Source organism: Puma concolor, chromosome E1, assembly GCF_028749965.1.
Source record: "Puma concolor isolate L17-30 chromosome E1, mPumCon1.1.hap2, whole genome shotgun sequence".
NCBI lineage: Eukaryota > Metazoa > Chordata > Mammalia > Carnivora > Felidae > Puma > Puma concolor.
In genome coordinates this window covers 46,470,912-46,476,911 of record NC_141680.1, presented here as the reverse complement: position 1 = coordinate 46,476,911, position 6,000 = coordinate 46,470,912, and the positions used below count along the sequence as shown (strand labels likewise).

Sequence of the window (6,000 nt, the reverse complement as noted above, 5' to 3'; positions counted from 1 at the left end):
TCATATAGAGTAAAACCTTGGTTTGCGAGCATAATTCGTTGTAATCCAAAGTGAGCATGTTTGTAACTCAAAGCACTTGTGTATCAAAGCAAATTTCCCCATAAGAAATAATGGAAACTCGGGGCGCCTGGGTGGCTCAGTCGGTTAAGCGTCCAACTTCAGCTCAGGTCACGATCTCGCGGTCCGTGAGTTCGAGCCCCGGGTCGGGCTCTGGGCTGATGGCCGAGAGCCGGGAGCCTGCTTCCGATTCTGTGTCTCCCTCTCTCTCTGGCCCTCCCCCGTTCATGCTCTGTCTCTCTCTGTCCCAAAAATAAATAAATGTTAAAAAAAAAATTAAAAAAAAAAAAAAAAAGAAAGAAATAATGGAAACTCTGGGGCACCTGGGTGACTCAGTCAGTTAGGCATCAGACTCCGGCTCAGGTCATAATCTCGCGGTTCATCAGTTGGAGCCCCACGTCAGGCTCTGTGCTGACAGCTTGGAGCCTGGAGCCTGCTTCGGATTCTGTTTCCCTCTCTTTCTGCCCCTCCCCCTCCCCCACACACTGTCTCTCTCTCTCTCTCTCTCAAAAATAAACATTAAAAATTTTTTTTAAAAAGAAATAATGGAAATTCAGATGATTTGTTCCACAACGCAAAAATATTCATATAAAGATGATTGCATTACTGTAATATAATACAAAATAATAAAGAAAATACAAAATATAAAGAAAATAAATTAACCCGCACTTACCTTTGACAACCTTTGTAGCTAGTGTGAGGGAGACAAGAAAGAGGAGGGTTATTGTGTAGGATGACTTTCACTATCACAAAGGAAATCACTGCTATCTACCGGCTCAATGGAATCTTTTTCTTTTTGTGCAACTTTCATGAGAAGCCTATCCAATAACTCTTGCTTTTGCCTCCTTTTGCGGTTTTTGCGGAAATGTGACATTGCATTGCCGTTAAACAGATTCATCGCCCGCACTGCTACAGCCTTATTGGGGTGGTGCTTTTCTACAAAATTTTGCACCGTTTCCCACATTTTACACATCTCCCTAATCTCATTTGAAGTGAGGGATTCCTCCCGTCTCTTTCTCCTCCTCCTCTGCAGACAAGATGCAGACGTAGAGTTCTTATAAAATCTTGCAATTTCGGCCACTTGCATACCTCGTTTGTACTTCTCAGTGATTTCCTTAACTTCCACCATAATCATCTCCTTCTTCTTACCACCTTCCTTTTCAACCTTTTTCTGCATGGGCACCATTGTTGGGGTACAGTATTAATAAACTCTTGTCCTATACTGTATTTCATGTAACTGGCAATCAGGCAGCAGAGGAAAGGGTCTGTATCTGCAGGCAGCCTGACCTAGAATGAAGCAAAGCATTCCTAAGCTGACTCTTGGATGGAAAAGCAAAGGACTGTCCATAGGTGCTTGGAAGTGACAAAAAAATACACCAGTGCCAGTTGTAGAAACCTTCCAACGTTCTGAAAAATCACTGACTTCTGCCAAACACAGTGGCCTGAGACCAAGCATCCGAGCATGGGAGACAATCACCCACAATCCTGCAGGGAGAGAGAAAAAGAGAGAGAGAGACAGAAGAACCATTGGCTCAGTGTGATCATGTGACGTTTGGCATCACGTACGACTCATATTGCAAGACATCGCTCGTTTATCAAGTTAAAACTTATTAGAAATGTTCGCGCGTCTTGCGGAACACTCGCAGAATGAGTTACCCACAGTCCAAGGTTTTACTGTATATTATGGTGATAGGTTGGTTGTAAAAAATAAAAATAAAAAACTGGCCCAATTCTTCCTCACTCCCTTTGTTACACAACTCGGTGGTGGCCTCCCAGTGTGAGTGTGGTGTCTCATCCTACCCTTCCCCTCGATTCTGGCCACCACCCTGCTTGCCTCGACCAATGGGATGCCAGCCAACAGGCAGGAAGCAGAGGTGGCAACAAACGCTGTGTGCTTCTGCTTCCTCTCCTGCTCCTGACAACATACCCAGTCTGCCCCGTGGAGAAAGAAGTCCACGGCCCAGCTGCTCCGTCACCCGCCGCCAGCCCTGTGGAGTAGCCAGCCTACATCGCAGAGAACCAAATTTATGTGCTAAAGAAATGTCTATTATGATATGCTACTGAGGTTTGCGGTTGTTACTAGAGCATTATTGTGGCAATAAATAACAATGATCTCATTTGCTTTTTTTTTTAACCACAATCCTGTGAGGTTGGTAGAACAGGAAAAATCTACAATTCAGAGATGACAACAGGGACGAGGGTGGAAACGAGTGCGTATTGAACACCTACTCTGAGCCAAGTCTTGGGCTTGGAATTTTCCCATGTATTAATGTCTTGCTGATACTCACAGCAACCCTGTGGGGCTGCTGTGTTATAAGGAGGAATACGGTGGCTGCAGGCAACGGTGTACTTGCTAATGTCCTATGGGATAAAGATCCATCATTACCTCAGATAAGACGTCTGGAGGTATAAGCAATCCAGGGTTGATGAAGCAGCTCAGTAAAGTCGTCTAGGATCCAGTCCTCTTTCTGTTTGCCTGCTCCACCATCCTTGGTATGTTAGCCTTTCTATCTCAGGCTTAGCACCTGATGGTTGCAAGATGGCTGCCACAGCTCCAAGCATCACATCCCCACCCAACCTCATCCACAGCAGGAAGATGACAGTAGGACTTCCTGGCATGTGAGGAAGAAAAGTCCTTCCTGGAAGTCCAATAGCCTTCCTCTTATATCTCAGTGGTTAAAATTGTATGTCCACCCTGAAACCAAGCGATAACAAAAAGAAAATGACATGACCACGCTTAGATTAGACCAAGTGTAGTTTACCCACTGAGTTTGCTAGACAGGCCCTTCTTCCCTGAGCATGTTTCATCTAAACAAGCTCTAAGGAGAAAGGAGACATTAGCTTTTAGATGAACAACAAGCAATGACATCCACAGTTGTTCTTATTCCCACTTTACAGACAATGAAACTGAGGCTTGGGTATTCAAATAAGCTGCTGAGGTCATCCAGCTAAGAATTGGTAGAGCTAAGATTCAAGTCCAGCTCTGTCTGGCTGCAAACTACATTGTAAATCTACTACATTGTAAAGGGTCCTTGATCAAATTTATGCAACTAAGCAGTGCCAGAGCAGGGCTAGGACCTGAGTCTCCTGGGTGGGAGCTTTAGCCTCACTGGCTGCCTGTTTCTCCCCCGCCTGGACATTCCCTTCACACACGCAGTCCTGTCACACTGCTCCCTTCCCCCCTTTCTTTTGAGTATTTTCAGTGGCTCTGGAGTAGCCATGGTTCCACGATTTATGGCACATCACAGGGGGTGCTCCCACCCCATAATATATTCCAGCCTGAGACCTGGTCACGGCTTCAGGGTCCATAAAATGATTTAGAGACCTACCTTTCTCACCATAAATCCAAAAGCCTGTGCATCGCATTATTCGAACAAGGATATATGTACCTGAACCTGGTAATAGATAGCCCCCATCTACCCACCCCAATCCCCTGACTACTTCTCCCCAAGAGAAATGGCCTCAGCTCCAACAATTCAACAAATTTTACCGTCTCACTGCCTCCTTTCTGGCTCTCCAAGAAGCATCCCAGGGATGTCCCTTTTCTGTTCAGAAGTTCTAGTATGCCAGCTGGTTATGCCCACTGGTTGCTCCATACCAACTCCAGGTCAACTTGATATCCAAAAAAAGACCCTCTCGGGGGGTGGGGGGGTGGGTGGCTCACACTTGATCTCTGCTCCCACCCTCCACTGGGTCTGGGAGTTTGCTGGCATTTCCCACAGACCTATCACAGAGACAACGAAATGGGTTCCTACTCCTTCACAGACAGCCTTTTCTGTGTGGAACACACACACACACACACACACACACACACACACACACACACACCCTGAAAGTCTCTTGGCATCCATTCAAACCTCCTCCCACCCCAGCCAGCCCCGTCCGCTTGGCCCAGAGACACCCTCCTAGACAGGTCAGTGACTGGAACAGTGGCCAACCTGCCTTGCTTGCCACCCCCTACCTCCATCCTGGAAGAAACACATATTCTTAAGCACTGAGTTTCAGAAACTTGAGGAAAAGCTCAAGGCTGATGTCACACATAGGCTGGGACTTGAAAAAGATGTAGAGGCCAAAGAACCACAGAATCTAGACCACACAACCAGAGCAAGAAAATCTTCAAGATCATCTAGGCCAGTGATTGTTAGCAGCAGAATATCTGTCTTCCAAATGAGTTGTTTACACCGAATCTCAAGATATAAAGTAAATGTAAGAGGGGTGCCTGGGTGGCTCAGTCAGTTAAGCATCCGACTTCGGCTCAGGTCATGATCACATGGTTTGTGAGTTCAAGCCTCACGTCGGGCTCTGTGCTGACAGCTCAGAGCCTGGAGCCTGCTTCAGATTCTGTGTCTCCTTCTCTCTCTGCCCCTCCCCTGTTTGCACTCTGTCTTTCTCTCTCTGTCTCAAAAATAAATAAACATAAAAAAATGTTTTTTTAATTAAGTAAATGTAAGTGAAGCCACTCTAATTAAGCAGAGGTGGTAAACTTGGAGTATACCTTGACCCTCAGCAGAATCCTGGGCCCTGTGGCACACAGTTTGAAAACCATTGCTATAGTCTAGTTTTTAATTTTACCAATGGGGAAATTGAGGCCCAAATAAAGGAAATGATTTGTCATGCAAAATGTCCAGCCAAGCTGGAGCTGAGATGTCAGAAAATGTTCACCAAATCCAGAGGCCAAGGGATGCGCAAGGTCTCCATGCTAGAGCCTGGGGAGGAGGGAGCAGGGGAGGGGAGGGGAGGGGGGTCTGGTGGGAGCTGGGAGGACTATGCAAGTGGCTGGTTACCTTGGGCAGAGCTTCAGTAGACCGTTCTGGGGCTTGGATGAGAGGCCCTCCACCCCAGAGGGGAGGCCAGGCTTTTGTTCGTGTTCCCCCCACACCAGGCTTTGGGGAAGGATTCCCAGGGCAATCCTTCACCACACTCAACTCCTGTCAGGCATTTAACACGCTGAATAAAAATATCAATCACTCACCGAGAACAGCTTCAAAGCGGAAAGTTGATTGAAGCTGGTCCAAGGCTACACTGTGGCCACAATTCTTGCGATGCAGTGGACCCCAGCGAAAGGCCCATCTCGTTTCCAGAGTCAGAACAGGGGACACTCACGCTCCATATGGGGCTGGACAGAGGGGCCAAGGGTCTAGGAACTGAGGAAGCAGAGCCAACATTTCCCTCCCTCCCCCGCCCATCCCACCGCCCAGTCTAACAAGATCTGGGGGAAGGGAAGTTTGAAGCAAAATTGAGGTGAAGGGTGCTATCGTTTTATGCAAATGAGGAAGGAAAGTAGGGACCTCCTAGGACAAGATGCAGAAAGTGGTACCTTAGAGCGGTGGTTCTCAGGGGGTTTCCCAGAAGACAGCGTTAGCACCAGCTAGGCATTTACTAGAAATGCAAATTCCAGAGCCCCATCCCAGACCCAATGGAACAGAAATTCTGGGGACGGGGCTCAGCCCTCTTTGTTTTCCGTGCCCTCCGGGGCCCTGGCGTGCACCTGTCCCTGATGGCTTCAGCAGCACTTGGGCTGAGGAGACAGGGGTGTGAACGAGGCATTGGCGATTAGATCCTAAAGGGGACAGCTCGGGGGTGACCCCGCCAGGACTGCTGTCAGAGAGGAAAAAGAAGCGTGTTTCCAAAATAACAAATGTTGGCCAGGAGGTGGAGGAATTGGAACGCTTGCGCTTTGCTGGTGGGAAATGTAAAATGGTGCAGCCTCTGTGGAAAACAGTTTGGCAATTGCTCAAAAAGCTGAACGCAGAGGTACAGTTTGATCTAGCAATTCCAGTCCTGGGTCTGCGCACCAAGGAAGTGAGGCGGACCACAGGTGGGCGAGAGCTTGGGTCCTCACAGTGCTGCAGTGACACATCTCCATCAACACGGAGGCCCCACCGCATCTCCTGCACCTCCCAGGGCCTGAACCAGAGCCCTGGAGGGGCCTGGGTCCCCCCC

The 6,000-nt window shown here is 48.0% G+C and overlaps 1 protein-coding gene across 1 annotated transcript in view; it reads right to left on the bottom strand.

Moving 5' to 3' along the window:
- Positions 1-639: 639 nt before the first annotated feature.
- Positions 640-6,000, bottom strand: part of LOC112862429 (ADP-ribosylation factor 2) — a 44,573-nt gene continuing 39,212 nt past the window's right edge. Inside the window, exon 6 of the mRNA XM_086687597.1 lies at positions 640-1,542. The gene's annotated coding sequence lies outside the window, so the exon portion shown is untranslated. The remainder of the gene's footprint in view (positions 1,543-6,000) is intronic.